The following is a 9,053-nucleotide window of genomic DNA, read 5'->3' on the forward strand; positions in this document are numbered from 1 at the left end:
CCACATAAAGTGTCCAACCACTTTTCTTTTTGTTTTTGTTTTTGTTTTTTGAGACAGGGTTTCTCTGTGTAGCTTTGGAGCCTATCCTGGCACTCCCTCTGGAGACCAGGCTGGCCTCGAACTCACAGAGATCCTCCTGCCTCTGCCTCCCAAGTGCTGGGATTAAAGGTGTGTGCCACCAACCCTCGGCCCCCTTTTACTTTTATAAACCACGTTTGCCTATGCACCATGTCTGTCTCTTCTTTATCCACAGTCAGTCCTTTGTCCCTCTCAAATACTCTTTCCCCTTTTTCCTTGTCCCCTTCCCTTCCCCCTCGTCCCCTATCTCCTTTACTACCCCATCCTAGCCCATTCTGGCACAGACCTACCCCCTTTCCTGTTCTTAAAAAATAACACCCGCGAGGTCATTTGCTGCTGTTTTCTGTCTGAGTCAGAAAGCAGCCACTGTAACTTTTCTTCCCCTATTAATAAAGAAAAGAAGCTGGGCGTTGGTGGCGCTCGCCTTTAATCCCAGCACTCGGGAGGCAGAGGCAGGCGGATCTCTGTGAGTTCGAGGCCAGCCTGGTCTCCAGAGCGAGTGCCAGGATAGGCTCCATAGGTACACAGAGAAACCCTGTCTCGAAAAACCAAAAAATAAATAAGTAAATAAATAAACAAAATAATAAAGAAATAAAAGAAAATGCCTCCATAAAATCAGACTACAGGCAAGTCTGTATGGCATTTTAAAAATTAGTGATTGATGGGAGAAAGCCCAGCCTATTGTAGGTGGGGCCAACCTTGGCCTGATGGTCCAAGGTTCTATAAGAAATCAGGCGGGGTCCCTGCTTTGCTTGAGCTCCTGTTGTGACTTCCATTGATGATGAACAGTGATGTGGACATGTAAGCCAAATAAACCCTTTCCTCCCTGAGTTGCTTTTAAAGGTCGTGTTGTTTCACCAACCTAAGATGGCATTCTACAAAAGTTAGAATGGGTTTGGTGGTTCAAGCCTGCAGTTCTAGCAATGCGCAGGAGCTCAGTAGAAGACCGAACGTTCAGAGCCAGCTTAGCTGCACAGTGAATTCAGGACCAAGCTGAGTGTCATGACAGAACCCTGTCTCATAAAACTGAGATAAAAAAAGAAAGAAAAGTCTGGTGTAGTGGTGTACACCCGTCATCCCAGATCTTAGGAGGAAGATCAAGAGTTCGAGTTCGTGGCTATTCTGGGCTACACTAATTCCTCTGATGAATTAGTATAGTACTGTGTAACAGGGATCCTAAATCATTAAAATACTACTGGGTTGTTGAGATGGCTCGGCAGGAAAAGGTGCTTGTTGCTAAACCTGAAGATGTGAGTTTCAACCCCTGGGGCCCACATGGTGCGAGGGAGGCCACATATATGAAACACACTCACATATAAACATACATATCTGTTATACTATGTTTACACCACACACACACACACACACACACACACACACACGTGCGCGCGCACTGTAACAGGGTCTTGCTGTAACCCAGGCTGTCCTATAGTTTGCCAGCCTCCTGCCCCAGTCTTCTGAGTGCTGGAATGACAGCTGTGCCTCACCACTCGGGCGCAGTTCCCACTAGTACTTATCTCTTGTTTCATTTCAGGCCACGTCTCTTTCTCCCACCTCTGCCAGACTCTCCCAAACAAACCCCAGTCACACTGTCATTTCAACCATAAATACAGATGGTCCTGCACGGAAGGATGGTTTGACTCATGATATTTTGACTGTACGATGCTGGAGAAGAGATACACATTCAGTTGGATCTGTTCCCCCCCTGCTAGGGATAGGCAGGAAGCTGAAGATGCTGGGTGGAGGAGGCGAGCCCCTGCTGCAGGCCCTGGGACTTGGTTCTCTCCTCCCTCCAAGTAAGTACCAGAGATAGAACTCAGGCCATCAATTGGCGCAGAAGCCTGTGCTTCCCCCCACTGTGCCATCTCTCTGGCTGCAAATCTAGAAATTTTAAAAGGACCAGAAAAAAAAAAAAACAAACCAAACAAACAAACAAGAAAACCAGACACCAGGCAAGATAGTTCAGTGGGTAAAGCCACTCGTAGCACAACGCTGGGGACCTGAATTCAGTCCTTAGATCACAAAGATAAGAGGAGGGGACCAAGTCCATGAAATCGACCTTCATTCTTCATCCTTACACTCTGGGATGCACCCCCTCCTCCAGTAATAATAATAAATGAAACCAAGAGGTAAGGCTAGTTACAGTGAGTGATAGATGCCTTTAACATCTGTACTTGGTGGGCAGAGGGAAGTGGATCTCTGGGAGCTTGAGGCCTCCTTGGTTTACGTGTCAAGATGCAAACAAGTAAGCAAATAAAACAAAAAGCGAGCAACCATATGCCATTTTCTGCTGTCCTTTTTCTGGGTCACTGTGTACAGTCCTGCCTAAGGTTGGTGCGTTGCTTCCACGTTGTAGATGTGGGGCATTCCCTCAGAATTTTCATAGGAAGCTGTGGATACACAGCCAGGAAGTCTTCATGGACACAATGTCAGGCCATTTCTGTTGTTATAACCAAACACCGGAGACCGGCTCATTTCTAAGAAACAAATCTATTTTTCACAGTGCTGCAGGCCACGAAGTCCAAGATCATGTTGGCAGGTTTCACGGTGAGGTTTCTTTTTCTTTTCTTTCTTTCTTTCTTTCTTTCTTTCTTTCTTTCTTTCTTTCAAATATTTATTTGTTTACCATGTATACAGTTCATGCCAGAAGAGGGCACCAGATCATATTAGAGATGGTTGTGAGCCACCATGTGGTTGCTGGGAATTGAACTCAGAACCTCTGGAAGAACAGTCAGTGCTCTTAACCCCTGAGCCATCTCTCCAGCCCCTCGTGGTGAGGTTTCTGTCTCTGTTTCGGGGATGGTGCCTCTGGTGCTGTGTGCTCTCACAGGAGATAGCAGAATGGAAAACAGGTACACACATCTCTAAGCGGTTTTGTAGGGGTCATCCGGGTAGCTCTCACAGTCTCTCTCTCTCTCTCTCTCTCTCTCTCTCTCTCTCTCTCTCTCTCTCTCTCTGTGTGTGTGTGTGTGTGTGTGCGCGCGCGCGCACGCGTGTGTGTCTGTCTGTCTCTGTAAAGATTTATTTATTTATAATGTATACAGTGTTCTGCTTCCATGTCTGCCTACATGACAGAAGAGGACACCAGGTCTCATTTCAGATGGTTGTGAGATACCATGGAGTTCCTGGAATTGAACTCAGGTCCTCTCAAAGAGCAGTCAATGATCTTAACCTCTGAGCCAACTCTCCAGCCCTGTCTCTCTCTCTCTCTCTCTCTCTCTCTCTTTTGTTTTTTTGAGACAGGGTGTCTCTGTGTAGCTTTGGAGCATATCCTGGCACTTGCTCTGGAGTCCAGGCTGGCCTCGAACTCACAGAGATCCACCTGCCTCTGCCTCCCGAGTGCTGGGATTAAAGGCATGCGCCACCAATACCCGTTTTTTTTTTTTTTAAGGATTTATTTAATGTACTTTGGGGCTTTGCCTGCATGAATGTCTGTATGAGAGTGTCAGATCTCCTGGAATTGGAATTATAGACAGTTGTGGGCTGCCATGTCGGTCCTGGGAATTGAACCCGGGTCTGTTGGAAGAGCAGCCAGAGCTCTTAACCACAGGGCTATCTCTCCAGCCCCTTCATGGTGTCTCTTAAAGGTCCCACCTCTACATACTGTTGCATTGGAGATTAAGTTCCAACATGAATTTTGGAGAGACATACTCAAACCATAAGAGGTGATCAAGTTTGGTTTGTTTGTGTTGGGGATTGCAACCCAGGGACTTATCAATGCTACTAAGATATGTAGGCCAGGCTGGAGAGATTCCTCTGCTTCTGCTCTCCTGAGTGCTGGGATCAAAAGGCTTGTGACAGATCCTGTTAGGGCTTTTGTAGACAACTGCAGGAAAGATTCTACATTGTCTTGGTTAAATCAGTGACCCATGGGCTGGAGGATGTAGTTCAGTGGTAGAGCCCCTGCCTAGAATCCCCCAGTGAGGGGCTGGGCGTGTGGCTCAGATGTAATATGCTCTTCCAGCATGTATTAAGCCCTAGGTTGGATTCCCAATACCAGAGCACAGAGAACAAAACAGAAAAGGAAGTAATCAGCGTGGTAATATTTTGAGAGCATGGGAAGATCCTGTTGAGGATAAATTCCAACAGTTTTAAAGTGCTCACTATTATAAGGGAAGAGATGGTGTGCTTTTCGCTCTTTAAGTGGGACCCGGGGCAGGGAGGAAAACGGGGGCCAGCAAGTGAAAGGATAGCTACGAGGGTTAGTTTGAGTTCCTGAAGGGCATTTTCTCTCTCTCTCTCTCTCTCTCTCTCTCTCTCTCTCTCTCTCTCTCTCTCTCTTTTGGTTTTTTCGAGACAGGGTTTCTCTGTGGCTTTGGAGCCTGTCCTGGCACTCGCTCTGTAGATCAGGCTGGTTTCGAACTCACAGAGAATCCACCTGCCTCTGTCTCTGCCTCCCGAGTGCTGGGATTAAAGGCGTGCACCACCAACACCCGGCCCCGAAGGGCATTCTTTTCCTTGTCTACAGCCAGCTTGTGCCTAGAGTGGCACCTGGTCGCAGATTCCATGAATGGAAATAGAAATGAATGTGTGGGCGGAATTTAGCCGGAAGTTGCTCTTATTTCCCAGGAGTGTGTGTGGGTGTGTGGGTGTGCGCTATGGTACAAGTGTCTGAGGATAATGCCCCAGAGTGATGAGTCAGTTTTCTCCCACTCTGTGGGATCTGGGGGACCCAACTCACCTTATTCAAACCCATGAGCTAGAGTTTTTAATCCACTGAGTCAGGAAGATTTCCAGTTCAAATACATCCTGGGCTATAGAATGAGACTTTGTCTTAACACAAAGCAAGACACCAGAGGCGTGGCTCAGAAGGTAAAGGCCCTTCCCATACAAGCCTTACTGGGTTTGATCCCTGGGAGCAAAAGGGATGGAAGAAAAAAAAAAAAAAGATCTCTCCAAAGCTGCTTTTTGTCCCGCGCCCGCTCTGTATTCCTCGCCAGCAAGAAACACACGCAGGACACTCGGATCCTTCTGCAGACAAGCTTTAATGCATTAGACTGAACAGAGACTGAGCAGAGACTGAGCAGAGACTGAGCAGAGGCTAAGCAGAGACACTGAACTAAGAAAACCATCCCTATATAAAAGGCTGACCAGCCGCCTGGGACGTATTACCCTATGAATGGCTCCAGCTCCTCAGGCCAAAATGAGCCACGGGATAGGCAGAGATCAAAGGAATGGAGATTACCCAGCGCCTGTGAAGTAATTCACACCTTGGTGTCTTCAGGCAGCATTATAATGCAGGAACCGGCTTCCTACATATCACCCTTTTTTTATTAATTAATGAAAAGGCTTTATATTATTACAAGCAAATAGGTCACCCATATGTTGAGGGATAGAGGCAGGGGTTGACCTTCCCAAAATCAAACATTAAGACTGTGTACGAGAGTCACCATCAGGCTGTCAGTTTGACCCGAAGTACTCCCGACCTGTCCTCTGCCGTTTTTCTGGGAAAGGGGATTCTCAAGGCAGGTAACCCTTATGCAGGTCAACGTACCTCCCAGAGAAGCCTGTATAATAGGCAACTCTGTGCGATGCCTATGCTCAGCATCCCTCTTTTTGGGGCTGCACAAACCAGACACTCTACCCTGTGCAGTGAGCCTAGGCTCCGGGTGTGCAAGAGCTGTCTGGCCGGCGGCCTATCGCTTAGTAGCCAAAAATATAAGCGCTTGGGTGATCTCTTGGTTTGAGCCCTGGAGCTTACATGCCAGTCAAAAGTAACAGCAATCCATAAGCAGCTGTATCGAACAATTACACCCACCCCTTTTCTCACAGGCCAGCCAAAAAACGGCTGCATCAAACAATTATACCCACCCCTTTTCTCACAGACCAGCCAAAAATAACAGCAATCTGTAAACGGCTGCATCGAACAATTACCCCCACCCCTTAAGTAGAGACAATCGCTCCGCCAAGGGCATGAGTTAATCTGGATAACAATAGCGGCTCTCAACTCCCGGGGGTAGAGGGTGGAGTTTCGACTTTTGAAGGTCTGTAGAGGCTCTTTAGGTTGAATCTTTTTGGGATCCATAGGGGATTCTCTTCATCCTGTGAGAAAACACAATATCGCTCCCCTGGATCTTATGAGAATAGGATCCGGGCCTTTCCAAAGATCAGTTAAGATATCTTTCCATTTTACCATTTCCTTTTGGCCTTTTAGTTTTTGAGGTGAGACGCTTGGCCTCGGTATGGCCCCCAGCGTTAATGTAAATGAGGCTTTAAAGCCCCAGGCATTCCAGGCCTTTAAGAAGTGTTGAATAGCAGGCATGGCCTTTTCCCCTATCAAAGACTGGGAAAGCCATCTGTAATTTTTTCCATTCCTCTGATGGTAAGAAGGAGTCGGTTTTAAATAGTGGGGGTGCTGATGGAAGCACACCCGCTGGCATTTTTGGCCGTGCTGTTTCTTTCTCTAGCTCTGTTTCCTTGTTAGAGTCTAAAATCTTAGAGTCTGAGCTGCTCAGCTCCAAGGCTTCCAGTTTCGTTGCAGGGCAGAGGCTAGGTTCCTCATCTCTCCTAAATTTACCGGGGTGTGACCGGTTATTCCCCATTCTTTCTCTCTCCTTCTCTGTCTCTCCCTCATCTAGCTGAGCTGTTTCTTTTAAAACTTTATCTCTTGAGCTTTTAGAGTCATTAGAGCTATCAAGATTTAAAGCTTTATACACTCCCTTGTCAGTAGACATTCCAGGAGGTCTTTTTTTCTTATACGTTGCAGTTTCTCTTCTTACATACACTCCCATGTCACTAGACATCCCGGGAGGTCCTTTTTTCTTATATTTTATTGTTAGGCGCGCCCCATCTCTCACTACATTCGGTTTCTGATATGTAATTCTGGACTTCTTTAAGATTGTTGTAACAGTGAGAAAAGTCAAAATAGCTCCTAGTAAAAGCATAGAAGCCTCTATATTAACCTCCCACAATAGCAACATTCCCAAGCCAAAGTCTAGAAAAATCATACCTCTCCGAATTTTTCTCATTACATTCGGTTTCTGATATGTAATTTTGGACTTCTTTAAGATTGTTACAACAGTGAGAAAAGTCAAAATAGATTAACCTCCCAAAATAGCAACATTCCCAAGCCAAAGTCCAGAAAAATCATACCTCTCCGAATTTACCACCCTGCAGTTCTGAATCCGCCTCGTTAGAGGGGTCTCTGAGGTGCTGGAGATGTTAAGCTTCCCGGGTTTCGGCACCATATGTCCCGCGCCCGCTCTGTATTCCTCGCCAGCAAGAAACACACGCAGGACACTCGGATCCTTCTGCAGACAAGCTTTAATGCATTAGACTGAACAGAGACTGAGCAGAGACTGAGCAGAGACTGAGCAGAGACTAAGCAGAGACACTGAACTAAGAAAACCATCCCTATATAAAAGGCTGACCAGCCGCCTGGGACGTATTACCCTATGAATGGCTCCAGCTCCTCAGGCCAAAATGAGCCACGGGATAGGCAGAGATCAAAGGAATGGAGATTACCCAGCGCCTGTGAAGTAATTCACACCTTGGTGTCTTCAGGCAGCATTATAATGCAGGAACCGGCTTCCTACAGCTTTTGACTTCCACGTGTGTGTGAGTGGCACACCCACGCTATAATGATAAAAATAAATAAATAAAAAGAAGTCTCTGGGATGGAATGAAGTGGGGTGCATTATTAGAGGTGGAAGGAATCTCGTGCAAAAAAAAAAAAATGATCTCGCACACACATGCCACGGCTCATGTATGTACGTCAGAGGACAACGTGTTAGTTCTGTGGGTACCAAAGATGAAACTCAGGTCCTCAGGCTACCCGATGAGCCAGCTAACCAGTCCTCACACGGGACACGTATGAGTGTCTTAACTTGCAAAGGATAAATAAAAGCTCACGTGATTGGTCCCATATGGACCTCCATGAGGTCAAGCTGCAGAGCCATGCATGATATGGGAATTTGCAGACCACTGTGGATGACCTGGAATTCACATGGGGACAAGCAGGAGGACTGACATGATGGGAATGGGGTTTGCCCTTGTAGTAGATAGCTACATATTTCTCTTTCTTCCTAAAATAAGGAGATGTATTCTGTTCACATTTACGTGTATGTACGCACATCCGTGTGGCATGTGTGCATTGGATCACTCAGAATTTGCGTTACGGGTGGTTGACAGCTCCCCAAAATGGGTTCTGGGACTCAACTCAGATCCTGTGTGAGAACATCTCTCCAACGTCCCTGTTTCTTTTAAAAGTCAATTTGTTTTTATGTAATGTGTGTCAATGTTTTTGTTTGTTTGTTTGTTTTGGTTTGGTTTGGTTTTTCGAGACAGGGTTTCTTTGTGTAGCTTTGGAGCCTATCCTGGCACTCGCTCTGGAGACCAGGCTGGCCTCGAACTCACAGAGATCCACCTGCCGAATGCTGGGATTAAAGGCGTGCAATGCCACCAACGCCCGGCTGTGTGTCAGTGTTTTGCTTGCATCTATGCCTGTGCACCATGTGTATGCCCAGTATCTGAGGAGGTCAGAAGATGATGTCAGATCCCCAATAAGCAGAGTTATAGAGGTGGCCTAATCTGGGTGCTGGAAACCCAACCTGGTCCTCTGCAAGAGCAGTGAGTGCTCCTAACCACTGAGCTGTCTCCCCAGTCCCTCTCCTGTTTTTCTTTTTCTATTTGAGACTGGAGTCTTGTGTAGCCTCATCAGGCTGAGCATGCCCTTCGACTCCTGATCCTCTTGCTTCTATGTCCAGAGTGCTGGGGTTACAGTGGTGGTTCACCATGTCTTTTGAAGAGGGAGACTGTGTCCTTCCCTGTATTTCTCTCACTATTTGGGGATCCCAAGGGGACCCTAATAAAAACTGTATGCTACCACATAGAAATTTGGGTGACCTTAATGATGGTATTGAGGCTCTCTGGTTTAGTCTCTGCCTCTTAGGTAAAATGAGTCATACCTGGAAATAATAATTAGCACCTGGTTTGTGAATGCCTTACAAGCAGATATCGCAGGCCTCACAATCTGT

Source organism: Cricetulus griseus, chromosome 9, assembly GCF_003668045.3.
Source record: "Cricetulus griseus strain 17A/GY chromosome 9, alternate assembly CriGri-PICRH-1.0, whole genome shotgun sequence".
Classification (NCBI taxonomy): Eukaryota; Metazoa; Chordata; class Mammalia; order Rodentia; family Cricetidae; genus Cricetulus; species Cricetulus griseus.